Source organism: Oratosquilla oratoria, unplaced genomic scaffold, assembly GCF_046742065.1.
Source record: "Oratosquilla oratoria isolate Oo_2021 unplaced genomic scaffold, ASM4674206v1 SCAFFOLD110, whole genome shotgun sequence".
NCBI lineage: Eukaryota > Metazoa > Arthropoda > Malacostraca > Stomatopoda > Squillidae > Oratosquilla > Oratosquilla oratoria.
The window spans coordinates 380,375-392,500 of record NW_027467467.1 but is presented as its reverse complement, the minus strand read 5'-3'; positions in this window follow the sequence as shown (position 1 = coordinate 392,500).

Genomic DNA, 12,126 nt, shown 5'->3' with positions numbered 1-12,126 from the left:
CAATGTTTAAGGTGGGTAATTAATGATGTATTTGATTTTGGAGGATGAAGGTTATGTCTCAGTGAATGAGGATATGTTTATCTGACTCTCGCTAAGGTTATATTGGTCGGAAGGAAGTAGAGAAGTTTCAATAGATATGCGGAAAGGAGTTCTTATTGGAAATGGGCCATTTTAACCTCCACTGATAGATACATGACATCCTGCATCTTCAGGGGCGAGAGCTAGAGTGCATGTTTAGTTGCGTCGACGCAGAGTCATGGGATGAGACTTGCGTTTTGGTGATTGGTGTGTGTCTGTGGTAGGTGGGTTGTGGATGGGAGGTGAGATTGGGTCGAGGTTCAGTTTGACCTTTCTCAACTTCTCTCCATGTATGGTGAAGGTGGTGTGATCGGAAGGATCTGTTAGTAGGGAAACATTGTTAGGGAGTGAACTTGTGACTGTGAAGGGGCCTAGGAATTTGGATTTGAGTTTGTTTGTCCTACTTGAGTCTTTTACCATGACTGAGTCGCCAAGTGCTATGTCAAGTGGAATTGACCGTTTGTGTTGTTTTGTCTTTGTCTTCTCTTGGGCTTCTTTCAGGTTTGCTCTAACTTGTTTGTAAATGGTTTGCATACCTCTTTTGATGCAGTGTGCGAGGTTATCTAGGTTGTATAAGGGTGGGGGTGGTTGGTTGAATATTTGGTAGGGTAGGCGCATTGGTTTGCTGAAAATGATCTCATGTGGGGACATCTTTGTTGCGGAATTGACTGTGCTATTGATACTGGCTTGTACTTGTGGTAGCCAATCTTCCCAACTGTCCATGAGGTCGTTGACCAATGGTCTGAGAATCTCTAGGACCTTGCGATTTGTTCGTTCAGTCAGACCATTTCCCTGTGGGTGGTATGCAGTGGCAAATGTTTGGTCAATGTTGTAGAGGTGTGCTATTTCGCGCATCACCTCATTTTTAAATTCTGATCCATTGTCAGATAACATTGTGTGTGGTATGGTGTATATACAAAAGATATTGTTGACTAGGGCTTTGGCTACAGTCTCTGCTGTTTTGTCTTGGAGTGTTATTAAGATTGTGTATTTAGAGAAATAATCAACTGCTGTGAGTACATAGTTGGAACCTTGATGGCTCGTTGGCATTTTCAGTAGGTCAATGCCAAGTGTTTCCCATGGCTCAGCAGGGAGTGGGATATCTTTTATGTTGATTTCCCTCGGGTTAGGGCCTCTAAATTGGTTGCAAGTTATACAAGAATCTATGTGTGTGGTTATATCTCTTTTCATGTTAGGCCAGTAATATGTGTGCCTAGCTGTGTTTAGTGTCTTATCTCTGCCCGAGTGGCCTCCCATTGCACTGTCGTGCAATATGTGTAGGAGCTTGGGGACTAGGGCTCTGGGGATAACAGTAACCTCTCTTGTATTAATGGTTCTCCTTATGACTCCGTCGACCAGTTTGAGTTCCTCAATAGGGACAGGTGGTCAGGAGTGTAAGGGGGTTTGTGAAATGAGATGTTATTTTATTGGGGACCATATTGGGTCACTGTCTGTTTCATTCTTAAGTTCCCGCATGGGAATGCATGTGGTTTGGGTGACAGGGTTGATGTGGTTTTGTCTGCTCAAGGAATCTGCCACTACATTAGCTTTTCCAGCTAAGTAGGTTATTTTGGGATCAAAGTCTAGTAAGGTGGTTTTCCATCTAGCAATTCTTCCGTGAAGGTCTTTTGTGTTGAAAAGGTAAACTAGGGGTTGGTGGTCTGTAAAGATGTTTATATTGTACCCTAGAATGAGATGTTTAAAGTGTTTGAGTGCCCAAACGATAGCTAACCCTTCTTTGTGTGTTGTAGAGTAATTATTTTCAGCCTTGTTGAGGACTCTACTTGCGTAGGCTATGGGGTGCTCTTTGCCGTTGTCGTCTTTTTGTTGTAAGACAGCGCCTATTCCTACAGAGGAGGCGTCTGTGTAAAGAAGGAATTCCTTCTTCATGTCAGGGAAAACTAGTACAGGGGCTGTGGTGAGTGCGTGTTTGAGAGTGTCGAAACTTTGCTGTTCTGCTTCTGACCATTGAAATGGCTCGCCTTTCCTTGTGAATTTGGTCAGAGGGAAAGCAATATCAGCAAAGTTTCGGATAAAGTGTCTGTAGTATGATGCAAGACCTACGAAGCTTCTAGTTTGGGTTGTGTTTTTGGGTGTTGGGAATTTGTTTATAGCTTCTATCTTGTCTGTGTTGGTATGGATACCTCTGGCATCTACCTTATGTCCTAGGAAGGTGAGTTCCGTCTGTAGGAATTTACACTTTCCTAGTTGGACTTTCAAACCTGTGTTTTTGAGTCTTTTTAGGACAATCTCTAGTGTGTGAAGATGTTCTCTTTGTGTGGGGTTGTAAATGATGAGGTCGTCTAAGTAGACGAACAATGAGATTCCTATCATGTCGCTGAAAATGCGGGTCATCAACCTTTGTTGGGTTGAGGGGGCATTCTTAAGGCCAAAGGGCATACGCTCAAAGTGGAAATGTCCTTTATCAGTGGAGAATGCAGTTACGGGTTTTGATTCCTCTGTTAGTTCGACCTGCCAGAAGGCTGACTTAAGGTCTATTGTGGAAAAAACAGAGTTCCCGTTGCCAATGCATTGTAGTACATCTTGCATGGCGGGGAGGGGGTGTGGGTCAGATTGAGTTAGGTTATTGATTTTCCTGAAGTCAACAACAGGGCGTAAAGTTCCGTCTTTCTTTGGGACTAGGAAGAGGGGACTGTTCCATGGGGAGTCTGAATGGGAAATGACGCCTTGGTGTATCATCTCTTGGACACTGTCATTGACTTGGGATTTCCTACTGTGAGGTATGCGGTAAGCGGGGGTGTATGAAGGGGGGGTGTTAGGGGGAATTTGGATGTGATGCTTGATAATATCACATTTGCCTAGTGGTTCACCTTCTAAGGCTATAGCTGATCTATTCCTTTGTAGGAGGGTTAACAGTTCACTATGGGTTTCTCCGGTAGCTGATGTCGTGATTTGGTCTGGGTGGATAGGGGGAAGGGGTTGTGTTGGTCTCACTTGGTTGATGTGTTGTGGCAGTGGTTCCTGGATAGGGGAATTATGGAGATGGACTGCGCAAATGTTTGTATTCTTCCTGATTTTACGGTGTTGGTCTGACATGTTTGTTAACATAGCTAGTGTATGTTTATTGTCTGATATTGTATCCCAGGAGGACTCAATGGCTATGTTGTTAAGCCTGGACGTGTCTGAGTCGATTATGACGTCCTGATGTTCGATTGCACCGGGTATGTATAGTGGGACTGTTATTGAATGTCTAGGGGGTATGATGACTGTGTTAGACATCAGTGCCTTTGAGGTGACATAACTGGGTGGTCGGAAGGAATAGCTGTTAGTGGGATTTGGAGTATTTAAGGAAGGTAGACATGAGAGAGGTTGTGTGTCTGAGTCGGGTGTCTCAGGAACTGTTGACTCTTTATTTACATCTCGGAAGGAGATTTTGTTGGTCTCAAAGTCTATCTTAGTTTTCCAAATCCTCAATGACTGTAATCCTATTATACCTTGTTGATCAAGACTCCATTCATCAGCTATGTGGAAAGGTGTGAAACCTACTTGGGAATTGTTCACTTCTATGCTCAGATCAACCATGTCGTGAAGTGAAATGGTGCTCCCTTCTATTAGGAGTCCTTCCATATTGGAAAATTGAATTTGGGGTGGGTCATTTAATGCTTCGTACAGAGCTCTTGGGATGATGTTCAGGTTTGTGCCTGTATCAACCATCATGTCAACTTTAAGTTGATCTACACTCACTTCTAGGGTGAGGTAGTTGTGTTGTGTATGAGATATTCCTATGGTGGTTTGGTGCGTGAGGCTGGTACACGTTCCCCCAATCGGTGGTGTTGGGTTGTGCGTGTTGTGTGGGAGGGAGCTGTTTGTCGAGGGGTGGTGAATGGTTGGTTAGTTCTCTGATGAGGTTGTTGTTGTGATTTCTGTAGGTAACACTCTTCGTTGGAGTGAGTTGTTGTTTGGTGTAGGTTGCAGTATTTGTTTGGATGTGTTGGTGTAGGTAGGAGTGGGTGTTTAAAGGGGGGTGGAACTTGTTTGTTTTGATTCTGAACTTGACACTGAGCATTCGTATGCGAGGTAGTAGCATGCACTGAGCAAGGGATGGGGTGGTGGTGTACCTGCGGGTGTTGTTTTTGCTGTGTCCAACACTGGGCATCGGTGTGGGAAATGGTTCCATGAACTGAGCAAGGGATAGGGTGGCGTGGTGCCTGTGTTTGTATTTGTTGTTTTTGTATGCAGTCTTTTGTGTTGTGACTGGTTGATGAATGGTAGGAGCACCACTTAGAAGGTTGTCCTTGATTGGTGGGAGGGGGCTGCTGTGAGTGAAGGCTATTTAGTCTGGGGAGATGGTTGGGGGTGTCTAAAGATACATTGCAAGCATTCATGATATCTAAGATATAGGTATAAGCTAGAGGGTTTCTAGTGTCTAGTTCCCTTTTGGAGGCTTCCTTTAAACACTTTGGAGGGAGTTGGGAGAGATAGGAAGCTATCTCAAGGAATGTTAGTAGGTGTTTTGTTGGCATTACATTTTGACCAAATTGGTCAGTGTGGGTCCAAGGAGAGTTATTCTCTAGGTCCTCTCTGACCTCTTTAATTCCGTTTGCTACGAAATCCATAATGTTCGTAACGGAATGTGGTTGGACTCTAGTGTTATTGAGGAAAGTGATAAGGAAGGATATATTGTTTGCTTGTTTGTTGTGAAAGACCTTAAGAAGGTGGCGTTTATATTCCTGATATGTGAGATTCCACATGCAACTAAGCTGTCTAGCATCCTTGCCTTTGAACGGCAAATGTCAGATGGGTCTATTTTCTGACGGCACAAATTTATTTTATCTGTCTCAGAGTATTGTGTGTTCTTTGAGAAGAACAGGTCACATGCTGTCAAGAAGTCTGTAATGGATAGTCCACTATCTTGGGAAAAGGTTGGGATTTCTGTGAGGGGGGCTATGGTTTGATAGTTGTTAATTATTGTTGGTTGAGGTTGTGGGTAAGGATAATGTTGTGGGTTTGGAGGAAGGTTAGGTGGTGGTTGGTGGTATGGTGTGGAGTGGGTTTGACCAGATGGGGTATGGGGGGAAGGAAAGGGGAAGTTTTGGTACTGCTGCTGAATGGGAGAGGGGTTATTATGTGTTGGGATATGGGGGTTGGATGGATTATGGTTTATAGGAGGTTTTGTTTGCATATTTGGTTGGATGGGAGGAATGGGTGGTTGTGGTTGTGAGGGGTGAAAGGGGTCTACTTGAGGAGGCTGGTTGAAAGGTATGATATTAGGAGGAGTAATATGAGGAGTTGGTTGGGTGGGTTGTTGTGGTTGAGAGGGGTTGGAGGGGTCTACTTGAGGAGGTTGGTTGAAAAAAGGTAGGACATCGTTCTCATAAAGAGGGTCTATTGGGGTATCTGCATTAGGATTAGTTTTGTTAGGATTATTTAACTGGTCATTGGTTAACTGTTTAGAGGTATTGTCAACCTGTGGATGTAGGTAAAAATGGTCTGGTTTGTCATTGTCAATTAAGTCTTCTGTGTGTATTTCCTCTTTGTCACTGGATATGTCCTGTAGTTGTTTTTCTTCTCTAGATCTTGATAAGACGCTATGCATCCTTTGTAAAACTTTACTTCTGGTTCCAGTGGCCATGTTGTCAAGCCATGTATTAGTTAATAGTTAGTATGTATTAGTTAATAGTTAGGTTTGATTTGTAATCTAAGAAAAAAGGACTGTTAAAATATGAATAATAGGTATATAGTAACTAAGGGTAATATGTTATGCTTAGATAAGGGAGGGGGGGATATGGGATGTCAACATTTATATATGGGTTACATATAAGAACATATAAATATAAATGGTAAAAATGGTAAAAATATGGTAATAATAATAATGGTTAAATATAGTGCACGTTATAGTATAATAATCGCTGGTTAACAGTAGTAATTATGAAAGGTAAGTTACATTTATAAAGATGTCTAAGTTCTATGTAAAATATAAATGGAGTTTAGACAAGAATTACTTAACTGTAAGAATACATATAAATGTGATATTATGTAATAGTCAAATCTAGTAAGGTTATTGCATATCTATAAATATGAAATTGTATTAGGAATATGTGAAATTGGTATTTGATAAGTTGTAGTGGTTGAAAATTAGAATTTACAAAATGCTTGAAGCATGTTATCTTCTTTCAGCTAAACAATGTTACGACTGTTTGGTGAGTGACATTGAGTGCAAGACAATAGATACAATGGATAATATTTAAAGCAAAAAAAAGGTATATAATGTAAACACAAATTATGTCACTGGAAAAATGCATATGAACATAATAGTATGTATGCAAAACAGTGGAATAGTGAAATCTAGAAAAAATAATTTATAGTGAATATAATTATTAAAATGAATTTGTTTTATTATATATATAGTATTTAACACTGTGAAATATTGTTAAAAATGGTATTCCTAATAGTCTTACTTGGAATATTATTTGTTAATTGGACACTGCACTCGTAAAATGTAGACAGGTTTGTAGTTATCGCCACTTGGGGCTGTAACTAGGCGTAGACTTCTTTGTAGTTACGCGTTGAGAGAGGCGTGCGTCACCATAGTAATAGTACGTCACCATAGTAATAGGGTACTGGGTTGAGTGGTGTGTGTAGGTTTACCTCTAGATGAGGGGAGCGCCTCGTTGATATTCTCGTAAAAAAAGGAGAAGCAGTATCAGCGATTCAGGAATGGATAGGTAAGGTAACAGTAGTAATGATACTATTACGTATTTGAAAAAGGTAGTGGTTGGATTACCTTATTTAGAGGCGGGTAGTTATTGTCGAGTCGGCGGCGATAACGTAGGTGTTGCGCAGGGTGTGGTTTTGCTGGCTCGGGTTCCAAATAGCGACTGTCATAACAGCGACTGTCATAACAGCGACTTCACAATCGCGATTCTTTCAAAACAGCGACCATCACAACAGCGACCACATAATAGCGATTGTATTATAAGAGCGACTGTCATAACAGCGACATTATCGCATCAACTGGGTACGACGTTTCGGCCAGTCCTCCAAATGTTGCTATTATTATTTACTTATTATTGAAAGAAAATGTATTATTAAAAAAATAAGAATATATATATAATTTCAAGTGACAATATTTTTGCACATACTGTGTGAAAACGAAATTAATTTTATGAAACAAATTATCTAAATTGAAATTATACAGTGCACCAAGTTATCTAAATTAAAATTATACAGCTTTCATGTGTGGACTAAGGTAAATGGTGTTATTGTTGCACAAAAAGTTGCCTAACATTGATAACATATCATAACAAGGAGTCTAGGGTTGGGTTGTTCAAAAACTAATTCTGGCGTTAGTTTATCTTGATGTTAAAAAGTCATGGTAACGCTCTGTGTTACCATGATGTTTAATGTCAAGATAGATTTAACGCCAAGATAGTGCAAAAAATGATTTTGAACAACCCAGTCCAGAAGTTCAACATCATTATGAGCATGTAGGAGGGGAGCGTATCGAATGTAGGATGTTTCAGCCACAGACGTTTCGGCCACTGACGTTTCGGCCAAGACTCTGCAGGGTACGACGTTTCGGCCAATCCTAAATGTTGCTATTATTATTTACCTATCATTGAAAGAAAAATAATAAAAGAATTAAAAAACCGACGTAGGACGTTTCGGCCAGTCCTCCAAATGCTGCTATTATTATTTACTTAGTATTGAAAGGAAATATATTATTAGAATTAAGAAAATATATATCATTTCAAGTGACAATATTTTTTGCACATACTGTGTGAAAACGAAATTGAATTCCTGAAACAAATTATCTAAATTGAAATTATACAGTGCACCAAGTTATCTAAATTAAAATTATACAGCTTTCATTTGTGGACTAAGGTAAATGGTGTTATTGTTGCACAAAAAGTTGCCTAACATTGATAACATATCATAACAAGGAATCTAGGGTTGGGGTGCTCAAAAACTAATTCTGGCGTTAGTTTATCTTGATGTTAAAAGTCATGGTAACGCTCTGTGATACCATGATGTTTAATGTCAAGATAGATTTAACGCCAAGATAGTGCAAAAAATGATTTTGAACAACCCAGTCCAAAAGTTCAACATCATTATGAGCATGCAGGAGGGGAGCGCATCGAATGTAGGATGTTTCGGCCACAGACGTTTCGGCCACTGGTGTTTCGGCCAAAACTCTGCAGGGTACGACGTTTCGGCCAATCCTAAATGTTGCTATTATTATTTAGTTATTATTGAAAGACAAATATTATTAAGAGAATTAAAAAAAACCGACGACCGAGCAACCGACCAGTAAATTCACTTTAGTGAAACATGTAAACACAAACAAATAAATATGAGCGATAGAAACATAAGTCTGCGACCTTTTGAGCATATTTCATTCTGAACCTATCTCACAAAGTAAACACAACTGAACACGCAAATACAAACACGAAAACACAAGCAATTGAAACATAAGTCTGCGACCATTCTGACCGGTTGATAGTAAAGTCGCTATTATTACAGTCGCTGTTATAACGCGATCGCCGTTAAGACAGTCGCCGTTTTGAAAGTCGCTCACCTGATTACGTCGCCCTTATGAAGTCGCTATTATGACAGTCGCTGTTTTGACAGTCGTTATCCTGCCCGGATGCCGGTTTTGCTGCCGCCAGGTGGTGAGAAATTTTCACCACCGCTTCTTTTGGAGGAACACAATTGGTGCAGAGGGGTGCGCAGGATGAGTCCTCGATAGTCTTTTTTTCTGGTAGTTAGTTTGTTTCTTTGGAGACGTGGGCGCGGTCACCGCTTGCCAACAGTAATATGTATCGTTCACTAGGTACGGGGTACTGGTTTGTGTAAACTCGTATTAAGTTTATACCCCTTTATTCAAAGCTTCCAGGTTTCACAGTTATGGTATATACACTGTCAACTGTTAAACAGAACGATACAATATTGGTTACATAGATAACTGTTTATCACACCTCTTCTTGCACAACACCCGTCATCGTCCCAACTGACGCTCTCGGCCACGCTACCCTGGTGGTCATTGGCCGGAAGTGCTAACCTCAACACTTTCTCGTGTTGGGTTTAGTCTTGAGATTTACAATAATTTCGAGAAGGTCCGTTGTCTCACATGGGTGGTGCAACTGCATTGATTACGTATTGTTGTCTACTATCATACATGTTAATTATATATCCAGGGGAGGACCGTCAGTATACGTAATATCGTATGTCAGTACTGGGTGGCTACTAGATTGATCGCGTGTGTTCGTTTGTGTGTTTGGTGGTCGACGGTGTTGTCGCGAAGCCAAAGGATTGACTCAGCGATTTGTGGGTTCCACTGGGCCTCGTGATGTTTGACTCAGCGATTAATGCCCGTGGTGGACAGTGAGTTAAGGAGTGGGTTATATGACTGGGGTTATATTACTCGTCGTGTATATGAGCCGTATACATATCTATACATTATATATATGTATATATAGAAAATATATATATATACAGTATACATACATATATATATATATCTATGTGTATATATATATACATATATATATGTATATATATATATGTATATATATATGTGTGTGTGTGTGTATGTGTGTGTGTGTGTATATGTGTGTGTGCGCGTGTGTGCGCGTGTGTGTGTGCATATTGTTATGCCTTCCGCAAGGATATAAGGAAATATGTCTAGGAGGGGTTCGTACTTAGTGGCCTTGATGTGGGTAAGGCAAATCCAAACGGAAGTTAACAAAGATAACTAATTTAATGTATAACAAAAAGCCAACAAAACAAATATGAGAACTTTACAACAACAAAATTAATCAATTGACAATTAATTCCTCCACCGAAAACCAAGTCATGAGAATATAGATTACGTGGTGACGCCACGGTACTAGAGCAAAAGCAATATGGGAGAGATAAACTTAAGCGTCGCTCAGCCAACGAAAAGTGCACCCGCTAGGAGCCGGCAGATGCATTATATATACAGTTGGCGAGGACGGGAGGAAGGCAAAGGATGAGCCGGACAGAACTACAAAGGATTACAAAGGCGGAGCATGCCGACAGGAGACCTTTTGATCCATATCTAGGTCGGATGCGAAAAAAAATCATATTAATAATAAAACAATAAATAAAAACTATAATAATGTAGATAACAAATAAAATACATAAATAAATGCATAGGTATAGTTAAATAATAAACAAACAGGTAAATAGTAAATTATAATAAATTGACATATAACTAATTATAAATGAAAATCAGACAGACAAATGATAACAAAACAAAAACAAATAATATAACATAAAATATAATCATTACAGCATCTTACTTAGGTATTTATCTAACTAATTCTTAAAGCTTCGAATTGAACTACATTGCACTACCTGTGCAGGAAGTTTATTCCATTCATTTACTACACGGTTGGCAAAGTTATTTCTACCTACTTCTAAATTGAATCTATTTCCGGATAGTTTGAGACCATTGTTTCTTGTCTGATTCTCATTCAATGTGAAGATTTGGTCACTTTTGATGTTGTCAATTCCCTTTAAAATCTTAAAGACCTGTATCAAGTCACCTCTGAGTCTACGCTTTTTTAGGGAAAACAGATTCATGTGTTTTAATCGATTTTCGTATGATTTATTTTTGATATTTGGAATCAGTTTTGTGGCTCGCCGTTGTACTTTTTCCAGTCTGCCTAGAGAGAGTAGATCCCATAAAGTATACAAGCAGTTTTTACCGTACATACGTAATTACCTAACAAGTACAGGATAACACAGATACAGATATTTTAGATATATGGAGGATGGTGGGCCATCACAACGTATACAAGCAATTTACAGTACATACATAATTATCTTACAATTAAAGATTGACATACAGATACAGACATTTTATATACATGGAGGATGGTGGGCCATCACAATATATACATACACAAAAAGTAGTAGACAAGTTAGGAAACATGGTAAGGACACACAGGATGCTTCATGAAGCATCTTGTGTGTCCTTACCATGCTTCCTGGCTTGTCTACTACGTTTTGTGTATGTATCTATATATATATATATATATATATATATATATATATATATATATATATATATATATATATATATATATCCACGTATGTCTCTGTAACTGTGTATTCCTTGATAATGTCTTAAATAGACGAGACTAAGAAACTTATTTCCCAGTGGTTTTATCTGCAACTTAGTTTCACGTGTGTGTGTGTGTGTGTGTGTGTGTGTGTGTGTGTGTGTGTGTGTGTGTGTGTGTGTGTGTGTGTGTGTGTGTGTGTGTGTGTGTGTGTGTATTTACCTAGTTGTATTTACCTAGTTGTATTTTACGGGAAGGGGAGCTATGCTCGTGGGGTCCCGTCTTCATACCTCATTTTATCTAAACTATTGTGTGTGTGTGTGTGTGTGTGTGTGTGTGTGTGTGTGTGTGTGTGTGTGTGTGTGTGTGAGTGAGTGAGTGAGTGTGTGTGTGTGTGTGTGTGTGTGTGTGTGTGTGTGTATTCACTTGGTCTTTGGATCACGTGTTGGACTCGTGATCGACAGCTATTTCCCTCCTGGAAGAGAGCTCAGAGCTCGTAGGTCCGATCTATGGGTAATGCTATGACCTTGCACACACACACACACCCAACTCCCCGCCCACGAGAGTTGGAGTAACACCCCTCAGCGCTGCGATACTGATATTATTTCAGCCCCGGGCGAGAGTCGAACCCGGACCTCCGTAGTGGAAACATGGTGTGTGTGTGTGTGTGTGTGTGTGTGTGTGTGTGTGTGTGTGTGTGTGTGTGTGTGTGTGTGTGTGTGTGTGTGTGTGTGTGTGTGTGTGTGTGTGTGTGTTTACCTAGTTGTATTTTACGGGAAGGGGATCTATGCTCGTGGTGCCCGTCTTTATATCTCATTTTATCTAAACTATTTTTAAATTCCTGTATTGTTTTTGCACACTACTTTCTCATCCAACTTGTTCCAAATGTCTATTAGTCTCACTCTGTGAGGAAAGCTATTATTTTTGAGATCTCTTCTATAGTTGTCTTTCTTGATTTAATTTCCGTGTCCTCTTCTATTTCTTTCTAAAATGTGTG